Source organism: Physella acuta, unplaced genomic scaffold, assembly GCF_028476545.2.
Source record: "Physella acuta isolate Inbredline_101_S28 unplaced genomic scaffold, ASM2847654v3 ptg000083l, whole genome shotgun sequence".
NCBI lineage: Eukaryota > Metazoa > Mollusca > Gastropoda > Physidae > Physella > Physella acuta.
The window spans coordinates 372,108-382,931 of NW_026731603.1; positions in this window are offsets into that span (position 1 = coordinate 372,108).

The window sequence follows — 10,824 nt, forward strand, 5'->3', positions numbered from 1 at the left end:
AACATCACAGCGAAACAATAAAAAAAAAAGAATCTACTTCGCAAATAAATGCAATCAAAAACACAAAAGGAACCCATGCTATAGTATGACTGCATATTATGAAACAAAAGCTGCTAGAACGAGTTTTCAATAAAAAAAAAAGCCCAGTTTTTCCGACTCGATTACGCATAGAACACCGACATTTTGATAAATCTGCATTTATTATTTTTGCCCGATTAAAATAAGTCCCCTATACTCCGTATGTGAGGAAGTACTGAGGTGTAAAACGATGAAAACTGTCACAATTTCTTGTGATTTTCTGCACGTTTAAAAAGGCGGTAAAATGTTAAAGTCTCCAGAAAAATGTACAAACACCTATTCAACTAATTACCACATCACTGCGGCAGTGTTACGGTAAATTGACATTTTTAAATTGTTTGTTTGATGAATGTTGAGTATTTTTTTTTTGCCTGTTTGATCGTTGTGCTTCGGTTAATAGTTTTTGTATTTCGCGTAATTTTATATTTTTGTATGATTTTTTACTCATTTTTAATACAGTTGATTAGTAATATATATGCAGTTGAAATACAGTGTATATTTAAAATACTAATAATTATATTTACACTGTGGTAAAATACAAATGGTATAACATGAAACTCTAATATACAACACTCTAAACAGATTATAATTCAAGAAAGTCCAAATCAAAACTAGTATCAATTATCTATTTTTTAAACTTCTTTGCCAAATGTGTAACATACTTCCACAAACTCAATGAAGATGACAGTTTTGGAAGACAATAATTTTGTGTAGCATATAAGCCAGGATATATTCTCCAATTATCAAAGTCAGCACGCTTTCCACTCTTAATATTTTAACTGATTGTTTTATTAAGAAAATATCTTCAATTAGTTATTTGTTGAAATAAAATATGTTTGAATTGTATGTAAAACATTCATTCACATTTGCTTAAACTAAACCTAATCCATTTAAAACATTACAAATTCTAAATAGCTATAAGTTCTATAAATTGACTGCAACATAACTAAATTATGTATTCTGTACAATTTATTTTTTATATACATTATTACACAACAAATTATAATTTATAATCGTGTAAATTATGAATCAATAATTGTTCCTTTAAAAAAAATTAAACGACTTTAAAAATCTGTGTTGCGGGCTATTGATTATGGTTATGAAAAATTTACAATAGATGTTGATTGAACTGAAGATCCCAATGTTTTCAGGCAATTAAATCCTTGTTATTTTGAATGCTTGGTAACTCTGATTATCGATCATAGTCACGTGTACATGCCACAGTAAGGCAAACCATTTGGGCCGAAGTCTAATGACCAAGTCTTTTTTTTCCAATTAATTTTATTTTTGAAGTGCAACTTAAATTGCGAATATATTTTCACAATAATAAAATACAGAATTATACAAAAAACGCTTATAAATTAGAAAATTATCGTGTCGTCAGATTTTTTTAAAAAGTTTAACAGTTTGAACGATACAATTATGTCTGCTTAAAATTGATTTTATTGTGTTTTGCCAACACGATGTTTTAACAATATTTTAGCTATATTTTGTCAGTTGTAAAATCTAAAAAACGCCACGTTTTTTCATTTATTTTTCCGGTTTTTTTAGTTTAATTATTTGTGAATAGAAAAGAAAAGTTCTCTCCCCTGGTAAATAAAATGTGCACTATTTTGCACATGTTTTTTTATCTTTTCGCTTTAAGAGGGAAGTGTCAGCAAGTCTATGGAGAAATTTCGAAAAATTCACCAAAACAAATATTATTCATACATACACACATTTTATAGTATTCTTCTTCTTCTTCTTCGTTCTTAATTATTAGTGTTGAAGGGGATCGAGATTTATCTGCCAGTGGGTTTGAACTCGAGACTTTGTTCGAATTTATCAACCATGATCTTTATGCCGACTCGACCACGCCTCCATCACAATTAAGCGTTACGTGTCAACTGGTTATGCGCCATTGAGGCCATTGACTCCGATTTCAGCCTGCTTTTCTTTTTGGATTTGCTTCCATAGCACTTGTCCAACCAAGAACAAACTACAAGGCAGCAGTTGTTTAATTTTGGAGTTGTCTCTCCTAGAAGAGTGGCTGTCCCCAGCTAACGAGCCTCATCTGCCCGAGGGATCGAACTCGAGACTTTTCGGTTTAGCAACCATGAGCTTTTACCGACTCGACACATAATTAAGGAGAAATAAAACAGTATACATATTAGGATCTATGTATGCTACAAATTTTTTTTTTGTTATACATCATTTGACCCAAAACATTTTTATTTCAAATAGAGTTCTGCAGTTGTCTAACAGTTAAGCTTTTAATGCTTAAATTTAGCAAAGAGATGCATAACTTAATTATACATGGCTGTAGCTAAGATATTTTCATTGTGACTAATTAAAAAAATAAGAATTTAAAAAAAATATTTTTCTATAATTATTATTTGACTAAAAATTAATTTTCTATTCCCAGAACATGACATAAGTCACACAACTCTCCACACCAATTAAAATTTGGTTCGTTACCACCCGTGGAACTTATTGGGGAGATCACGTGATTACTTACTTCAGATACCCAGGTTCTAATCCCGGGTAGGTAAGGTTCATTTCCTGGGGAGAGTAACCCATATATGAGAGGAAACATATCAAATAACTCCTATCTAGAATATATTTTTGTTCGATACACACAAAAAACATTGTTATCTTGTTGTTTAAAATAAATGAATGTTTTTAAAAAAAATCTGAGGACTGCTATATATATGAAGAGGAAGATAATTGTTGTTATTTTCACCTTTTGCTTCATTAGGGCTTTAAAATAAATTGTTTCAGACGTAAAGTATTGGTTGAAAACAACGAAAAGAGAACAGTCGGTTTAATAGATCTCTTAACGGATGTGTTTAACGTCACACCGTGTCACAAGATGCATTTATTTGTGATACTTTCTTCTGACAAAGATTCAAATCGTGATTAATTCCAGTACTTGTCTTGAAGTTTTGTGACACCATGATGTAAACATGCGAACTATAGAGTAAACAGTGTTACATCCGGATATATATTTATAACCAACTAGATTAACGTCGCTACTATAAACTATGCACGTTTTAAAGCTATCACCTGAGGGGGCGGGGTGACACCAACTGCTTAATTTACAGAAAAAATAAAAGTTTAGTTGAATATTTTCAATAACTAATAAGAAAGTCAATGACTTGGGTGGATTAACACCATAATAGCTTTGGTGGAGTAACAACATAATGACTTGGGTGGAGTGACAACATAATGACTTGGGTGGAGTGACAACATAAGGACTTGGGTGGAGTGGCAACATAAGGACTTTGGTGGAGTAACAGCATAAGGACTTGGGTGGAGTAACAACATAAGGACTTGGGTGGAGTGACAACATAAGGACTTGGGTGGAGTGACAACATATGGACTTGGGTGGAATGACAACATATGGACTTGGGTGGAGTGACAACATAAGGACATGGGTGGAGTGACAACATAAGGACTTGGGTGGAGTGACAACATAAGGACTTGGGTGGAGTAACAGCATAAGGACTTGGGTGGAGTGACAACATAAGTACTTGTTTATCGTAAAATATATAGGGGGTCAAACCGTCAACATGATTTTAGGTCAATGCTTGAGATCAGTGCTATTAGTACTCGTCTTGTTATATATGGTCAACTAAAAGGAAACTCCGACATGGTTATGTTATGGACCGCTCTCCGACAGCCAGTCAGGGAGCGGACACCCCAGGTTCGTTTGGTATGGCACCGGTAGAAGTCGTTGTAATGGAATCCCAAACAACCTGCCGTGAGCTCGTTAATGCTGTCTAGGGGTAAAACACGACAAATCGAAGAGACTCAACACGACTTAAACTATCAATACCTTTTTAATTTATGTACAAGATTATGACACTAGGTAAGTTCAAAATGTACAGACTCTATGAGTACAATAAACAAACTCAAAAACTCCAACTTACAGTTTGAGAAAATCACAATATATCACAGCTGTGGCTTAGTATATTATACACCAATAAAGATCATTACTACACACAACTGAATGGCATCTTAAATACCACAAAAAACCAAGAAGAGACTTATTGCCTCTACAACAATAGAAATCCAAATAAAGGATCAAACTATCACCGAAGTAATCAAAAAGGTGCAATAATACACCAGAACAAAATAGTTGAAATACTCCAACTAGCCACACAATACCTTATACAAAGGTGAAAAAACATTTCACATAATTACAATACTGCAAAATGGCGACCATAACCACTGGCACAACTCTCCTGGTCCAAAAGTCAATCTGGCTGCCTTTGAACTTCAAAATCCCGAGATTAAATAGCATTCAATAATAGGGGAAATAACTCAAACGTCTTACGACTATTGGTTGAGGATCTGTCAAGGATCCTCACGGTCGCCAGATCATTGGTTGAGGTTCTGCCAGGGATTAAAAATAGAATCACCTGATGTGACAGAGTTCAGTTGACCGATTTGTACCAGTGAACTGACAATTCTCCCAAGGTCAAATACATAACTTAGGAGATTAAATATACATAAAGCAAAATGACCTAAGTAGGACACAGTTAAAACGTTATAAGTATGGCACACACATGTATGCACAACGGTACATTAAATAGTTACCTACATCTAGAGAACAATTGTGACTTATCAAAAAACATACACAATATGTATGTATGTACCAAACAACAATGAACCGATGGCGTTGACATCTTATGTGACAATATACAAATTAATTTTTTTTTCTAAAATGTAGATACGTAGGAAATAAAACCCGCTCTGTTTGAGTTTTGTTAAATCAAATGCAGACCCATGTAGCCACAGACCCATGTAGCCACAGACCCATGTAGCCACAGACCCATGTATCCACAGACCCATGCATCCACAGACCCATGTATCCACTGAACATGTACCCACAGACCCGTGTACCCACATTAATCTGAACATACAGTCACGTTACCGCGGCCGTTACAAAAACTTTTATATTAAACACAATCTCTGGAAACACAGAACATTTTTTACATATAATCGAACGTTATAACAGAGGATGTTTTCTTTTCCGCGTTCTTTATATTGTAGATTTGCTTACATATTTAAAAGAATAAATTAAGTTGTAATCTAAATTAATAACGCACATCCAAAATCTTACGTGTAATTAGGTTAAATGTGTATTGTATGAGAATATATGCCTTAATATATACATTATACAATGGTGGTATATACGCATCATTTATTTGATTTTGGATTTTGGATTGTCTCTACTAGAAGAGCTGCTGTCCCCAGCTATCGAGCCTCATCTGCCCGAGGGTTCGAACTAGAGACATGTTTCCTCGATCTACGATTTGTATTTATTCCTTGTGGTTGAAAAAAAAAAGTTTTTTTCGAAGAAATACGATCGTTTAGGAGATCCATACAATCCCGTTGTATAAACAACAAAGTTCATTTTGTTTTTACCAGTTACATACTTACACGCTTGTCTCAACTGTAATAAAAATCAATACATCTGTATTAGTCTATTAAACTAAATATCAGTTTTATGTCTAGATATATATCTTACAATAACCACGAGAGGACAGTAGGGTCACTATATTTGACCGCTTCCATCATAGGGCCAGACTAAGTTTGACATAAAATTATTACTGAAATAATTGAAAAAACGAAGATTACGTCTATGTCCATTATCTTTGCAATGTAAGTAGTTTCATAGTTATATGTGTTAAATGATTTTGATTACAATAAATAACGTATTTAGTCTATTATTATAATACTAAGTCCTACATATTTCTCAAACCTTTACATACCCACATTTTCCAGTTTGCCATCACGATTTTTATTCCCTTCATGTATGTGATGATAGTTCAAATAACTGACAACATGTTAGTACGACAACTGTTGCTGGATACATTAAATGATGGAAGTATACAGTAACCCAGAACTGTAGTGAAAAACGACACCATCTACTAACGTAGCCACTGACCTGTAGGGACAGACCCTAATAGCCACTGACCTGTAGGGACAGACCCTAATAGCCACTGACCTGTAGGGACAGACCTTGGTAGCCACTGACCTGTAGGGACAGACCCTGGTAGCCACTGACCTGTAGGGACAGAACCTGGTAGCCACTGACCTGTAGGGACAGACCCTGGTAGCCATTGACCTGTAGGGACAGAACCTGGTAGCCACTGACCTGTAGGGACAGACCCTGGTAGCCATTGACCTGTAGGGACAGACCCTGGTAGCCACTGACCTGTAGAGACAGAACCTGGTAGCCACTGACCTGTAGGGACAGACCCTGGTAGCCACTGACCTGTAGGGACAGACCCTGGTAGCCACTGACCTGTAGGGACAGACCCTGGTAGCCACTGACCTGTAGAGACAGAACCTGGTAGCCACTGACCTGTAGGGACAGACCCTGGTAGCCACTGACCTGTAGGGACAGACCCTGGTAGCCACTGACATGTAGGGACAGACCCTGGTAGCCACTGACCTGTAGAGACAGACCCTGGTAGCCACTGACCTGTAGGGACAGACCCTGGTAGCCACTGACCTGTAGGGACAGACCCTGGTAGCCACTGACCTGTAGGGACAGACCCTGGTAGCCACTGACCTGTAGGGACAGACCCTGGTAGCCACTGACCTGTAGGGACAGACCCTGGTAGCCACTGACCTGTAGGGTTAGAACATTGTAGCCACGCACAGGACATAAATAAGTGTAGACCCCTGTAAAAACAACACACTACAACAAAAGGACATAATTAATATGCCCAAACTGAATACCTGACATTAGTTAAAAAAAAAAAAAGATAAAAAGTTGAAATGTAATGCTTTAATGATACATATTTAGGTTTTGATTTAACCCGTTTTTTTTTTTTGCTGTTCACAAAATAACAATACAAATTTTACTGTTTTCTTAATTCATGATAACTTAAGATTTGTAATGAAATATATACATATATATATCAAAGGGAAGCAACCCACACATCAGACTTTTAAGATCGTTTAACTATTTATTTATTTTTTAATTATTATAGAAAAATAAGGAAACAATTACTGATCTAGATTATATACAACTTAAAATTATATTTTATGTGCAATAATGTATACAAAAATATACTATACACAAACAATTATTTAGTTATTTTGTATTCAATTTTTTTAGACCTTTAGCTATTTAGACTAATTTAGGTAATATATTTATTAGGTTTAGTTATATCAATGATGGAGCACTTGGATATGGTTGGAAAAATAATATTTTTACTTCAACAAATATTTTATTAAAAAATAATATATATTTTTACATTACGCGAAGAACTGTTAAATGCAGCACAACGATCAAACAGGCAAAACAATCCTCAACATCCATCAAACAAACAATTTAAAACTGTCAATTTATTGTAACTACCTCAGTAGAGATGTGGTAATTAGTTGAATAGGTGTTTGCACATTTTACCGCCTTTTTTACTTTCTCGTATACAGAGTATAGAGGAAGTATTGTAATCGTGCACAATTTTACATGAAATGTTGACAGTTTTCATCGTTTTACACCTCAGTAATAGTAAATGCAGATTTATCAAAATGTCGGTGTTCTATGCGTAATCGAATGTCTGTGTGGTGTGTATGTATGTGTGTGTATATCTGTGTATGTGAAAACGATAACAACCCTGGCTACTGGTCAGCAAAAAGACTACTATTGTCCTGTCAGAGCGGTCCTTCTCTTTGAACGCGTCACCTACTGTCCATCCCAACGGTGTACCCTGTAATTATCTAGTGAATGGATGATGTGGAATTACGATCCAACATACACGTCAGAACGTGTTTTAGTTGTATAGGTATGTAAACTGTACTGCCATTTTAAAAATTCATATTTAACCGATGTTGAAAACACACGAATACATTGTATCCCCTCGCAATTGTAAAATGTACATTAAATTAAAAATTAAAAAAAAAAAACAACAAAAAACCAGAAACACTATTGTAGTGAGAATTTTTTTTTAAAGCTAGTTGAAGGATCTACCCAAAATATTATTTGTCCACTTCTGCTTCCAACACCCTCTACCTGCTCCCCCCCCCCCCCACCGTCACACCAGCTACATACATTCTTAGCCCCCTCCCACACAGGCCTTTCTCTATTGGGCTACATAATTTGTCGACTTAACACAGCGCCAATTTAATGACTCTCTTACATGCTTCGCACGATCAGGGCCGTCTGCCTACTCATGTTTTCAGGTTTTGTATAAAATATCTTCTTCCATTATTCCCAAGTATGTATAAAGTATAATACATTCACATGTAGCATACGCTTTAAGTGTTTATTAATTAACATATAATTAGATTATATTCCATAAAATGAGGGCATTGAGTTGACCCGTAGTTATCGAGCCTGGTTATTTAGTTAATTCAGTATAAAGACCAACGCTTTTCTTATAAGTAAATAGTTTTATGGTGTTATATATTCAAATTCCTTAATTTTATTAACTATTTTTAGCGGATATATACAAATTGGCAATTAAAAACAATTATTTTAACGTTGATAGCAATCGACATCTTATATGTAGATATACTTTTCAATTATTAATAGATAAAACAGTTTGATTTTTAAATTAATATTGTCACCATTTTTTTAATAAACGTATAATTGTATACAATTTAACACTATTTAAGATATGTAATTAATATATGTATGATCAGTGGCGGAACTAGAAAAAAGGGGCAACCCCGCAAAATTTTTTTTTAGCCTCCCCCCCCCCCATATAAATATATAGGCCTATATATGTATATATATGTATATGTATATGTATATATATATATATATATATATATATATATATATATATATATATATATATATATATATATATATATATATATATATATATACTCAAACACAACATACGAACATAGGATACTTATTCATGTTGGCCTGTTCGTGTTATGAGAAATACGTGGGTTTTTTAAAATTAAAACAAATTACATCATCATGTCATAAGTGTAAGTGTATTAGTCTGTTTTGAGAAAATCAGTTTTAAATTACCTCTGCCGTACGACCTTTAACCTCAAATCGGTCAACAGAATATAAAAACATGAAAGCTTTCTGTATATAATGGTGTCTCGTGTCATGTTTGTTTTTATGTATTTTTTTGTATTTATTTTATTAATTTTAAATACATTTTCTTTTTATACAGTGTAATTCTTTAGTAAGTAATTTATAAACAAATAATAATAAAGAGAAGTAATTGCTTTTTAATTTGTTTAGTACAAATCTATTAAAAATGAGTATCACAATTTGACTATTTAAAAAAGGGAAATAAGTCATGGAAGTGGTTTGAACGTTTGCTTATCTTTGATAAGTTTCATTGTAGGAGAAAGAGGACTCGGCTTTCACAGCGGTTTAAAAACGAAGGTAAAATGAGCGTGGGGTGGTGTCTATAGAATAAAGATAATCCAACCGCAGCTACGGTAATCTTTTTTACAAAACAAACATTAAGTCAAAAATGCAAGAACCTTTTTTTTTTAACTATAACAATTTTTTATGGTCGGCCGTGGGCCCCTAAATGGCGTCCCCCCCCCCCCCCCCCCCGCATTGCGGGGTCTGGCGGCACTGTAGTTCCGCCCCTGTGTATGATTGCCTAACCTATTTGAAATTTTACAACACTAAATTAACATATTAACATTTTAATATGATCAATACTGCTCAAGTTTATTTACCGATTGGTAAATTATTCGTATTATACCAATTATCTTACTTTTATTAAAGTAAATAAAAAAATGCCAACGTAAAGATGAATATATTTCATGAAACCATCAATAACTAACCTTGTTATAAAAGTCTAACATCTTTCAATAAAGATTCATTTCTTTACCCACACGTACGTCTGTTAGGTCCTGTCATTTTCTCCTTGGCTTACACCGTGGTGTGGTCGTTTAGGCAATTATTCCTTGATTCCTTCATCAGACAAGATTTTCTTATTCGTTATTATTATATAAAAGATGCATAACCAGCGTAGTTAATTGGTGTTGTCGTTTGGGGAATTATTAACTTAGTTCCTTCATCAGACAAGTTGGTAGCGTGCAGTTACTTTACTTTTTTTTTTTAAGAACAGTATCAAATCGCGTAACCATAGTAACTGATTAATATATATAGTTTAAAAACAATTAATATTTGTTTTAATATAATACATCAGTAGACACTAGCGGCTTAAATGTAATCTATTTAAGTTAGGATCATCAACAATGATGAAATAATATTGAAGCACTTCGACAAGAAAAGAAAAAAAAACAACATTAGAACAATATAAATCAGAAATAAATCAACGAAACAGCAAGACCGTGATATAAAATGTATTAATACAACGTCTTACGGGCTTTTACTGATACACATTTTCCTAATAACTGGAGGTGAGTAGGTAATGTATCAATGGTCTCACTCTCACACACAACATAAACGTGAGTATGTAAGGTGAGTAGGTAAGGTATCAATGAGCTCACTCTCACACACAACATACACGTGAGTATGTAAGGTGAGTAGATAAGGTATCGATGAGGTCACTCTCACATACAACATACACGTGAGTATGTAAGGTGAGTAGGTAAGGTATCAATGAGCTCACTCTCACACACAACATACACGTGAGTATGTAAGGTGAGTAGATAAGGCATCAATGAGCTCACTCTCACATACAACATACACGTGAGTATGTAAGGTGAGTATATAAGGTATCGATGAGGTCACTCTCACACATAACATACACGACAACTCATTTCAAGACGCTGTACACAGTTGACGCTAAT